Here is a 13,001-nt window from a genome sequence, read left to right as displayed (position 1 = left end):
CACCGCCACACCGCCACACCGCCACACCGCCACACCGCCACACCGCCACACCGCCACACCGCCACACCGCCACACCGCCACCCCACCCCACCGCCCCACCACCATCCCCCTTCTCCTAGATCAGCTGGATGCCACTTCCTCAGAGAAGCCTTTCAAGACAGCCTACTCCCATTCCCCACCCTTGGCACCCTACAACTTTGCCTTCACAGGACCTATTGCAGCTGTAATTAAATAATTACTTGTGGAACTGCTTAATGTTCATCTTCCCACTCTATGCACCAGGGAAGGCCCATATTTGTCTTATTCATCACTCTATCCTTGGTGTCCACTAGCAAAGTACCCGGTGGGAGCATCCATCACACAGATGGACGAACAGATGGACGGATGACAGATGTTAAGAATAATAATTTATTTGAATTTTCCTAAGATACTTTTATTTTCTTTCTATAAAAAATATGTAATTGTCGGCCAGGTGCACCTGTAATCACAGCAGTTTGGAAGGCCAAGGCAGGTGGATCACCTGAAGTCAGGAGTTCAAGACCAGCCTGGCCAACATGGTGAAAGCCCGTCTCTACTAAAAATACAAAAAATTAGCTGGACGTGGTGGTGGGTGCCTGTAATCCTAGCTACTTGGGAGGCTGAGGCTGGTGAATCACTTGAACCCAGGAGGCGGAGGCTGCAGTGAGTCAAGATCGTGCCACTGCACTCCAGCCCGAGCAACAAGAGTGAAATTCCATTTCCAAAAAAAAAGTAATTGTCTTAGTACTATTATCTATTTTATAACCTTAGGCATACCCGTATTCTAAATTGCGAACTTTTCCCTGTTGAGCATTTGCCCTACTTCAGTTTTTCCTTAGAATTATACACCTTTTTTATGGTGACTATTATGTTCCCAAAAACAAGGGAGTCGGGGGTGCGGGGGAATGCCACAAGAGCAGCAATGCCACGGATAAAGCAGAAAAGCAAAAAATAAATAAATAAATAACATTCACATCTGTGGTCCCAAAGGAACAAGATTCCTATCATTAGAAAACTAATTCAAGCCTTAAAAATGGAGAGAATGAGAATAGGCTGTTAGTAACCCCACAACCCCTCACCCACTAGACCTGCTCTCCCACCCCATCTTGGCCACCAACTCCCTTGTGGCTTCTCTTGCCCACTGAAAACCTAGCCCCAGGAACCAATGTTTCTGTGACAACCATGTCCTTCCTAGAGGACTCCCGAGCACTCACTATCCCAGAGCTCTAAAACACAACAGCTCCCTGCAGATTCACTGCATTTTCTTCACTTCTACCCACGAGGCTGCCAGCTGGAGAGTTACACAGCCAGGACCAATGCCACATGTCTGTGAGACCCAGCCTTAGCTGAGGCCTCCGTAGACAATGCCTACTGAGAAGCACTCTCTTCCCTAGTGAGAAGCACTTTACGTATCTTTCATTGACTTCTCACTTTGTTCTATAAACATCTAAGTCCAGAACTTTGTTCACTCTCTGCCACTCCCTGATCTCACCATTGTCTACCCAGATGACCCCCCATCAGGCTTCTTTTGAGTAGATCCCAGCTATCCCACTTCGCATTTTTAAAAATAAAATTTTTGTAACTGAATTCTCCTTTCCACATCTTCCACCATCACTCTGCTTTTCACCTTTCCCACCTCAAATGGAAAGCTGAACCTTCCCATTTCTAGAACCTACTCAAAAGCATTTGGTAAAATTCCCTTCACTTGGTCCTACAAAGATCCAGTCGGTTGCCAAGTCCTGATGGTTCCGCTTCCTCTGTCATCCCCGACCTCCTGGCCTTTCTCATGCTTTTCTTTGTCAGTTCAGGTCCTTACTCCTGTCACCTGGCAGAATTCAACTGTATCCCTAGTTACTCCTCTGTCTCTAGTCCCCTCTCCCCCTCCTCCATCAATGCATCCTTCATCCACGTTGCCACGTTGCCAGCCACTCCCTTATAACCTGTATTTCACATCGATCCTCTCTTCAAGAATCTCAATTCCCTCCTCATTGTCTAAAAGGGGGGAAAAAAAAGAAGGAATAAAAAAAAATTCCAAACTCGTCTGCCAAGTACTTAAGGCTCTCCACAACTTGAAGTCAGCTTACTTTTCAACTCTCACCTTCCAACTCTCTACTTCACACACTACATACAAATCAATTCCAACCACCTCTCTGCCTCCTTTACCTGTCTTCTCTGCCTTTGCTCACTTTGCCGTTAGCTCTACCTGGAATATCCTTTATTCTTCTGCATACATCCAAAGTCTAGTTGTCTCTTAGCATCTATATTGATAAGGCATTCTCTGATACCCAAACCTCCACTGGCCCTAACCCCAGCCTGAACTTCTCTACTCATCCGCTGACCCCTTAGGGCACTCTCTTACGGCACTCATTTTCTTCTGTAATTATTTGCTAACCAATTGTACATCTCAATATAGAATGCTTGTAAGCTCCTAACATCAGAGAAACAGTTCTGCCTCATCTTTCACTCCATCTATTTACTGCCCACTGCCTCTGAGATGGTTTCCATGAGAATCCTGTTTATTGAGATGTCAAAAGAGGAAGAGACTCATGCAAATACCCCAGTGAATTCCAGATAGTAAACACATCAATGAATACATGGGGAAATGCACAAAGCTAACTGATAAAGTAAAAGACACCTAAAAAATAAATATGGCATGGGTAACAAAAATCCTGAGTCAAGTAAAAGAGGGGGAAAAGGAGGTAAAAAAGAACAATGATGAAGAAGCAGATCCCTCTCCATCCTCCAAAAGCAAGCAAGGATTACAGAACAACAACAAAAAAAAAAACACCAGAAGTCCAGTCAGACTAAATGGCACACACAATGCCACACCACCAGTCTCAACGGCAGGGTTACAAACAACTCGGGCCAGACCTTCAAAGCTCTTCCTGCAACAACTCACTCTCTTCATTTGCTAGCTGCTAGTTCTCCCTTCCTATTCCTAGAAGCTTTAATTCATTCAACAACTACTTTCTGAGTTTAATCAATAAATAAAGAGGTTATGCTAGGTCTTAATTGTTTTTGTCCTCCAAGTCAGTGTTCCTTTCTTCCCCACGGGATGTGATTTATCCTCACAGCTTCCTGAGTCCTCCTAAGCAGCTGATGGCTCAGTTTTATCTGCCAGTCTTCCAAACTCCACCGCCCCCTGGACATCCAATGTGAATACCTTCCTCACAAATCTTTCTTCAACTCTAACATTAGTCTCATTTTGCTCAGCTGACCATTCCCTCGCTACTTTGGCAAAACATGAGCTCTCTGTCCTCTATACTGCTCATTTAACATTTACAACATCTCCTCCGTAACTTCGTATGGCCTAAAATCGCTTGTCCTTACAGAATTAATATTTCCTAGTCCCCTGTAAATAACGCGTATCTTTATTAATATAATGGGTTCACTCACACACTGAATTCAGAATGTCTTGTTGCCATTTATCAAAAAACTACTTGTGAAGGGCAGAGAAGGGACAAAGAGGAAGAAAGAATATACATAGGGAAAACAGGAAAAAAGGAAATTACAAGACAAGACAGGTGAGCCAGAGAGATGAAGAAAGCAACTAACATAAGTCATGATAACTTTGTGAGGTAAGAATTGAAATATGTTACAGAAATTGAAATGGAAGGCAGAGAAAGGTTAAGTCACTTGCTCAAATTTACCTATCACGCTTTACATACACGGACGGCAATGGTTCCTTGGACGGCAATGGTTCCTTGGTTTCTTCTCCATCAACACAAGGTTGATGATATAGGATAATATACATAGAAACACCATCTGAATCATTATCAGGATCATATTACAAAAGGTATTTAAAACTAACAAGTAGACCCTTGGTAATTATCTGAGAATTTCACCATGTCAACCCACTTTCTTTTTTTTTGAGGCTGAGTCTCGCTCTGTCGCCCAGGCTGGAGTGCAGTGGCGCGATCTCGGCTTACCACAAGCTCCGCCTCCTGACTTTCAATGTGCTTTATACATATTTCAAAAAAAATGAAACAGGATAAAATGTTTCATTTTTTTTTTTAATTTTTTTTTTTTTTTTGAGAGAGAGTCTCCCTCTGCTGCCCAGGCTGGAGTGTAATGGTGTGATCTCCGCTCACTGCAACATCCACTTCCCATGTTCAAGCAATTGTCCTGCCTCAGCCTCCCAAGTAGCTGGGATTACAGGCACCCACCACCACACCCAGCTAATCTGCACTTTTAGTAGAGATGGGATTTCGCCACACTGGCCAGGCTGGACTCAAACTCCTGTCCTCAGGTGATCCGCCCGCCTCAGCCTCCCAAAATGCGGAGTTAAAGGTCACCATGCCCAGCCAAATCCTAAATTATTGATGTTAAAATATAACAAATTCTAGTTAACGTCCCTCAACTTACAATTTGCCACAGTTTACAATATCTCTTCCCAATCTCCACTAGCAAACAGTTATAATACATCAGACATTTCCTTGAATCACAGATGTATGGGTTAAAATGCTGCTTCAAAAAAGAAGGCAACACCACAAACTGAGTAGACTTAGAAAGAAAATACTGCATACTCTAACAGGAAATAAAACTAATAAAAATAGTATGTATTGAGTAATGACTATGCCAAACACTCACCTCATTTGAATCTCACAACAATCTATGGGTAGATTTCTATTATTATCTCCATTTTACAGATGAAGAAATTGACACAGAAATTAAATACACTGCCCAAAGACACATAGCTAAAAAGAGCCAGGATTCAAATCCAAGCAATCTTAACTCTGAGCCCATGTTCCTACCCACCAAACTGCAATGAAAAAAGTACACTACATTTAAAGGAAAATATTTAAAGGAAACAAACACTAAAACACAGAATTAGCTAAATCAAATGTACATTAACACAGAAACATTTCCCAAGAGAAAGGGTACACGTGAATTATGCCTACAGTCATGCAGAGAATTAGAAGTAAAATAATATGTATCTGTAAAATATGTACTAAGATATTTCTCTATTTTAAGATATTTTATTAAGAAAAAAAAAGTTAAAAAAAGTTAACTTAGCAAAGAAAGTTAACTAAAATATAGGTTACCAAAAAGAGCCTCAGAGGAAAAGTGCCCATTATAGTTTTGTACTTTAAGTATAATGGACAAAGAATGGTACCTTAGGTCAAATAATGATAAGATCAGAGGAAGGCCGAGACAAAAATGTAAAGAATAAAGAAAAAGGAGCACAGGTTAACTACAGTGTCAAAAATTAAAATAGACAAAGACTTGCGCTCAATAATACTTACGGTAACAATGTTTGTAATAACAACAACAACAACAAAATGGAAACAGCCTAAAAGTCTATCAACAGAGCAAAGGTGAAATAAATATGGTATAGACCTAAAATGTACTAAAACTTGTCACAGTAGAAATAAATGACATAAATCTACATGAACCCACACTGATGAAATGAGTTGAAACTCAATTCATGAAACCACACTGATAAGTGATTTTGAGTGGGGGTAAAATAAACAGTATGCTGAACAAGAGTATATGCAGTACCATCTATATAAAGTTTAAGAATACACAAAACAATACTATACACTGTCTAAGGAAACACACATGTGTAATAAAGCTGCAGAGAAATACACAGGAATAATAAACACCAAATTCAGAGCAGTGGTTAACTGTAAGATCTGGGGGAAAGCCATGGGTTTCTTTAAGTGGATTAAATTTTATGAAATATTTTTCAAACATACAGAAAGTGTGTCTATATTTTAGTTAAAAGACAGGAAAAGAAAATGGAACTAGCAGACTATGGGATCCCAAATTCCTTTATATACCAATCTAAAAAATCAATAACAATTCCTGTGAAGGAAGGTTAAAGGGGAAAGCATCCTAAGGAATTATGTCCAAAAAGAAAATTCTAGGCATGGTGGTTCACATCTGTAATCCCAGCACTTTGGGAAGCTGAGATGGGCAGATCACGAGGTCAGGAGTTCGAGACCAGCCTGGCCAACATGGTGAAATCCCATCTCTACTAAAAATACAAAAATTAGCCAAACACGGTGGCGGGCACCTGTAATTCCAGCTACTAGGGAGGCTGAGGCAGGAGAATTGCTTGAACTCAGGAGGCGGAGGTTGCAGTGAGCAGAGATCACACCACTGCACTCCAGCACAGGCGACAGAGTGAGACACTGTCTCAAAAAAAGAAAAAGAAAAAGAAAATTCTAGTTAAATTCTATCAATTTCCTTATGATTTCCCGGGGGGGTGGGGGTTGCAGGGACAGTTTTATTTGGGGCAGCAACTTTGTGTTAATTAAACCAGACATAAAACTGCCCCTAAATGTCATCACAGCTCCTTTCCCTACACAATTATGACTTCAGAGGTTCATATGAACTTCAAGGGAACTGTCACTGCGGGGAGGAGAAGCAGCATCCAGGTTAAGAACATGGACTCTGGAACCAAACTGCCTGGGATGAAATTCAGCACACATTTAGCACACAATCGCCCAAGTCACTTACATTGTTCTGTGCTTCAGTTTCCTCATCCGTAAAAATTAGAATGATAAAAAGAACCTATTTTCCGGAGGGCGCGGTGGCTCAAAAACCAATCCCAGCACTTTGAGAGGCTGACGCAGGCCGATCACGAGGTCAGGAGAGCGCGACCATCCTGGCTAACACAGTGAAACTCTCGTCTCTACTAAAAATACAAAAAATTAGCCGGGCGTGGTGGCCGGCGCCTGTAGTCCCAGCTACTCAGGAGGCTGAGGCAGGAGAATGGTGTGAACCTGGGAGGCGGAGCCTGCAGTGAGCAGAGACAGCACCACTGCACTCCAGCCTGGGTGACAGAGAGAGACTCCGTCTCAAAAAAAAAAAAAAAAAGAACCTATTTTGCAAGGCTGAGATAAAAATTAGAACAGCATTTGGCCACGGTATCCTATAAAGATGTCAGCTATTATCCTTATTCCAAAGACTGTTCATTCAGAAAAACAAAAACTAGGCTTTGTATCCAAATAATATAATTAAGTTCAATTACTTTCTGCATCAAATAGGGGACAGAAAAGTTGACCATGGCAGGACAGTGGAAAATGTGCAGTTTTTCATGGCTTGAGCAATCAACGTTAGGATAGTAAGATAAGCAATTTTTAATTTTTCTAACAATATTCTTTGGTAGTGTTCTAACATCTCCAATGCATACACATCTGTGTACATACACATACATACACACACTGAGGATCCAAAATCAAGGTAAAACATTCTATTTCTTGGCTCCCTGTTGACCTGGCAAAACTCCAGTTCATCTTGGAAAACCTAGTTCAGCTATCATCTCCACTGAGAAGTTTCCCCTTTTCCTTCCCTACTCTGTGCCCGCTCTGCACTTTTTCTCTATTTCCTAACAGCTTCCACTGCTGCACTGATTATACTATCCTGTAATATATTTGCTCATATGTCTTCTTCTGTTGCACCATGCTATCATTTGTTCATACACCTCCTTTCTGTGGTGAACTGTGAGCTCCTTAAGAGCAGGAACTCGCTCAATCATTTCCAAATTCCGAGTACCTTGCAAAACAGACACGAAATAAATACATGAATGAATGAATACTTAATAACAAATACCTTCACAAACAAGCAGAAACCTGTAGTTGGAGGCGACTTATCCAAAAAGTTGGTTATTTAAGTATCTTCAATTCTAAACAAAAATTAGCAGATCAATTGAAACTACCGAATCATCCAATTCTTTATCCTTCAAAATGGGAAACATCAAAAATATGTAAGTAAACATATTCCAATAATAACAGAAGCTAAACTTTAAATAAAAAGAATTAAGGCACCTATGATGTCAGGAAAACAAAAACAGTCCGAAAGCTTTTTTCTAATGAAACCAAAAATAAACATGTAAGGAAGGCATCACAGTACTTACCATTTAGAGTGTCTCCTTTTACAGAAAATAAATAAATTACGATCAAAAGTCAGATGAAAATATATACTCTATTGAGGTGGATGAAATTAAGACTGAGCCACATTTTAAATCAATCACACAATGCTCTTGTGGCAAAGTTTTCTAAAAGACTATCTCATGAGTCAACTAAAATTGGGCTAATTTTTAGAAATTTAACAGTTCTTGACAATTTTTTGGCATTTGCTTAGGACTCCGTAAGTTGCAGGCCTGTTTTCTGCCACTGTGGGAGAGGTGTCCCTCCTCCCAGCGAAGACACGGGCCTTAGTTGTGCTTTGGGTTCCATCCCAGCCCCATCCTTTTAGGAATTCTGCACAAACCCTTTTCTAGTCTATATTCAACCACTCCCTCTCCACAGAGCCTTCCCAGCAGCATTCAAACATGCTGAAATCAAACCTATTGGAAACAGCTTCCTATACTTACTGTCTCCGTTTTCCTCACCTCCCACTGCTCCCCATTCCACCCCTACCTGCAGATCAGCATCTCTTTCAAAGGTCACCAGTGACCTCCATGACCTTCACCTTGCTAAATCCAATGGATGGTTCTCAATTCTTCTCTCATAGGAGCATTCCACAGTACTGACTCATCACCCTGCAGGGACATCTGTTTCTGGCTGTCCTCTGACCTTCCTGGCCACTCTTGTCTCCTTGGCCAGCGCAACCTCCTCTGCCCAGCTCCATCCCAGGCCTCCTTCTCTTCTGTATAGCCTCCCCATAGGCAATCTCACCCATGCCCATGGTTTGAGCTCTTGCCTCCACATGGAGGGCTTCAAAATAGTAAATGGCCACCCCAATTCTGAGCACTAAACCAGCACGTCAATAAAGGCCTCAAAGGCAGCTCCAACTGAACACTTTCAAAACTAAAGTCACACTCTTCCCATATCCAGAACCCAGTTCTCTACCAGTAAGCCCCAGCTCAGTGAATAGCACACATACCCCTTCAGTTGCACAGGTCTGAAACCTAGTAATCACTTAACATCTCTTTCTTCCACTCCATCTACTATTTATCACCATATCCTGACAATTTTATATCTCCATTTTCTCAGTATTTCTGTTTACCATATATGACTCTTAAGAGGATCAAATGAGCCAACATACGCTAGTACTTTGAAAAATTAAAAAAAAAAAAAAAACATTTAGTATTAGTATTCATTAACTGAAATCTCTTTGAAAGGAGGAACTTTGGCAAGTTCATCTTTTTTATTTATTCCACATGGTACCCCTAGGACGGTGTTTTGCATGCAGATGGCCCTTAAGTAAATATACTGCAATGTATTATTTGTATTGGCTTCATACATGTTCAACTGAGGCATTTATGTATTTTTAACTATCTGTATTTCCCAATCCAGCCATCAAAAAATGATCTCGTAAGAGGTGAGACTTTTAAGTTAAATGACCCTGTGAAGCGTATGCTACAACGGATACTCTTCATTAATTATGACGCTCCTTAATTTAAAAGTCTATCATCCTTGGCCTAGCTTTCCTCAAAAAATCTAAATCCCATATTCAAGCCCAAATCTCACATAAGAGTCTTACTCCCTCTTAACAGTTCATCTTGAGTGGTAGAAAGTATTAGAGGACTATTTAAGCTTTAAGTACCCTGAAGGCAGACAGAATGACAACTTGTAAAGTTGCCTATTTCATTTTTGTATCTTGCAACATGAGCTGGGATGACATTCAGAGTACGAAAGACATTGTAAAATGAAAAGAATTATTGTTGCTCACAACTTCCCAAACTCTTGCATTATGTACATAATTGCAGGCTCAGATTTCAAGACTGTCCTCTAGCAAAATCTCACCACATCAATTCAAAAAACAGCTCCCTAGACTAGATTTCCATCTACATCACAATCTTGCTCACAATCCTCATTCACACAATACCTTTCCTTCATCGTACCTATCAAACTTGCAATCACTTATTCCTTTGTATGACCATTTGCTTCTCGTCTATTTTTCCCTCTAGTCACTGCTGTCTTCCCAGCACCTAATAATGTGCCTGACATATCACAAAAATTAAATGGCTCTAGGTGAGGCAATTAATCGAATGAGGAATGAAACAGTCACTTAACTGGAACCAACCAGCAGGGAAGCAAATAAGCAAATGAAACAGATCTTGAGGCTTTCAGATCTGACCCTCACCCCAAACCAGACAGAGGATGATTTTCCCCTCATAAGTTGTGCGTCCTTCATGTCTCCCATTCTTTCTTTCTTCCTTCAAGGAGAACATTTTAGACCCTCAGAATATTTAAGTTTTAAGTCACTGAGTCTAAAGCCTTACAAATTCAGTAACTGAGATCCAAAGATATGACGTGACTTGTCACCTTGACCCTTAGATCCAATGGTCCACTCTGCCCCTATACCCAATGTCATCCTACAAATACCTTTTATACAAACGAGAAATCAGGAAAAGTCTAGAGAGAAAACGCACGCGAGAATGACAAGAGAAGGCTTACTCATCCCCAAGTGTGAGGAACTGCACAGAAAAATGCCAGAAAACAAAATAAAGTCTGTGCAAAAGATTCCCATGTCACACCACCTCTCCCCTATAGTACTCTTCTAATACACTTTCAGGAGCAACTCAGCAGCACCCTCAACTCTCAAAACTAATTTGGGGAAAAACAAAATCGGTTGATGATCATGAAAGAAGGTATCATCAAACTACAACTCTCCTGGCCACCCAGACTAAAATCCACTGTGGAAACTTATTCAGCCAGCCACCAAGGAGAGGCAGCAAAATATAGTGGTTAGATTTAAGAGCTCTGGATTTACACAGGCCTGTCTGAATCCCAGCTTCTTACTAGCTGAGATGTGAGGCAAGTTAATACGTCCAATCTGCAGTTTCTCCCGCTGTAAAATGGGAATAACCCCCACCCCAGAGGGCTGTTAACCGTGTAAAGACACTGTACATAAAGCTCTCCGAACAGTGCGTAGCATGTAATAAAAGCTCAATAAATGTCGGCTATTTGTCATTCTTTTCAGCTATAATTTCGTTCACAAAGCCTATTGCCTTTCTAGCTTCCATATAATTTTAAAGACATTCCTCCAGCCTTTTCATTTTCGAGGGGCCTTTTATATAACAGCTTACAGCACACTTTCTAATATCAGACTTCCTGGGCAAACCATTTGAAAACCTGTGCCTCGGGCTCCTCCTCTGTGAAACGAGCCTGATAACGCCTACCCCGCAGGATTGCTGGTAGTAAGCAGTCCCCGAGTTACACAACCTATCACCAGTGTGTGATTAAAACGCACCTGAGGAAAAGTAAACCTGCAACTCTCAACCCCAAACATCAGTTTTAATCCCAGGCCCACCACCACGATAGTGTCCAGAACCAATCATCAAGGTCGACCCACTTCACGCACCCGATTTCTTCTCACCCCACGCAGCAACAGCCCCTCCCGCCCTGCCAAGCAAGGGTTTTCCGAAATCGCAGGGCTGAGTCTCCTCCCACGGACACCTCACTGCTGGGGCCGCGGCAGAGCCCCCCTAATTCAAGGGACTGGCCTCCCCACCCCGCCCCACAGCGCCGGGAGGCACGCAGTGCATCCTCCCTGCCTGGTCAGCGCCGCCCCACGCCGTTCGCTCTGCAGCTCCTGGCTCGCGTGGGCTCAGGGCCGAGGCCCCACGTCAGCCGCTTCCTGGACCCCAGCGGGCCGCCTCCCACCCTGCGCGCCACTGCTCCCGGCGCCGCGGGCTGCCAGCGCGCACACCCAGCGGCCAGGTGCGGCGCCGACGTCGGGGTCCCGGGCCCCGAGGCTGGGGCGCCCCTCCAGCCCAGACGAACCGCACGCGGAGGCCGCACCGCCAACCGGCTCCCGCCGCTCCCACAACCCGCGCCGCACTCACCGCGACGCCGGAGTCCGGGTTCCTGCGGCCTCGGGCCCACGCAGGCCTGGCTGAGCCCCAGAGCATTCACGCCCAGCGCCGCCGCCCGGGGACCCTGGCGCAGCCGTCGGGGCCGCACTGCGAGGGGACTAACGTCTGCGACCCCGTCCGCCGCCTCCTCGTCCCGGCCCCGGCCGCGGTGACAACGGCAGTGTCGCAGCCCGGCGCCGGCAGAGCAGCGTCTGTTGAGCGGAACCGCCTGGGACGCTCACCCCCGGCCGGCACTCGTTGCATATGCAGAGAGGCTGCCGCCTATTGGCCCGCGGGCGGTGGCGCGTGCGGGGCTGGGCCTATCGAATTCCGGCCGGGGAGCGCGGTGCTGGCGGCCCGGGGCGGGGTGAGGTTACTACGGGTCATTCCGCGGAGCCGCCGCCGACCGGACCTGGCTGCAGTCTGCGCTGGGCGGGGGCGGGAACGGGGTCGACCGGGAAGGACGAACGGAGGCTGGGGGAGGGGAGCGGGAATCTGCGGTAGGGACGTGGGAGGAGAGGCCAGCCCAGTAGGGTCTGCAGGAGCTGCGTCCCTCCAGGAAAAAAACACCCCCCCACCCAAAACAAAAAACAAAAAAATTACGCACAATTACTGCTGTACTGTATAAATTTCAATATAAATTATGAAACAATATGCATATTCTTTTTCGCTTTTAACTGGATTAGTTACCCTGTTCTTGCACAAATTGCTGTCAAATCCTGCCAAATAAAATGGCTTTTGGAACTGCCTGGGGCAAGAAGAGCCTCAAAAACTCAAAGCTTATCCATTATCATTTCTCTTGTTTTGGCCGCACTTAACCTTGCATATAAGCCGTTTTCCCCTGAAAGCACTCACTCAGCATGCAAATTTGCTATTTCTTTTCAAAAAATAAAGTTTACTCCAAATTATTGTTTTTGAACGTTCTTAGGAATCCAGCGTTTCTGTATTTTAAGGAGTTTGCCATTGTTTCTCGTTTTAGACACTAAACAAGGAAAAGAAAGCATCCAGTGCAGGTAGACTGCCTCCCCACAGACAAACAAAAAACACACACGCACACTCACACATGCACACACACCCCAAAACACAAATGATTACATGTAGTACAACTGCATGTACTATAAGAGAGAAGACTTTCATTAATCCAGTAATAGTAGGATTGGTCTCTTCTTTTTAACCCGACATATTGTTTAGTTTGCCTGTGAACTTTTCCTTAAGTAGGTGAAAGGTTGCC

The 13,001-nt window shown here is 43.7% G+C and overlaps 1 protein-coding gene across 1 annotated transcript in view; it reads right to left on the bottom strand.

Annotated features, from left to right (window-relative positions):
- The window catches only part of ACSL3 (acyl-CoA synthetase long chain family member 3), an 81,283-nt gene extending 69,197 nt beyond the window's left edge, over nt 1-12,086 (bottom strand). The window contains exon 1 of the mRNA XM_023222241.1: nt 11,762-12,086. The gene's annotated coding sequence lies outside the window, so the exon portion shown is untranslated. The remainder of the gene's footprint in view (nt 1-11,761) is intronic.
- Between the last annotated feature and the right edge of the window lie 915 nt (nt 12,087-13,001).

Source organism: Piliocolobus tephrosceles, chromosome 11 (genome assembly GCF_002776525.5).
Source record: "Piliocolobus tephrosceles isolate RC106 chromosome 11, ASM277652v3, whole genome shotgun sequence".
Classification (NCBI taxonomy): domain Eukaryota; kingdom Metazoa; phylum Chordata; class Mammalia; order Primates; family Cercopithecidae; genus Piliocolobus; species Piliocolobus tephrosceles.
Note: the sequence above shows the minus strand (reverse complement) of the source record. Positions and strands in the feature narration are given on the sequence as shown.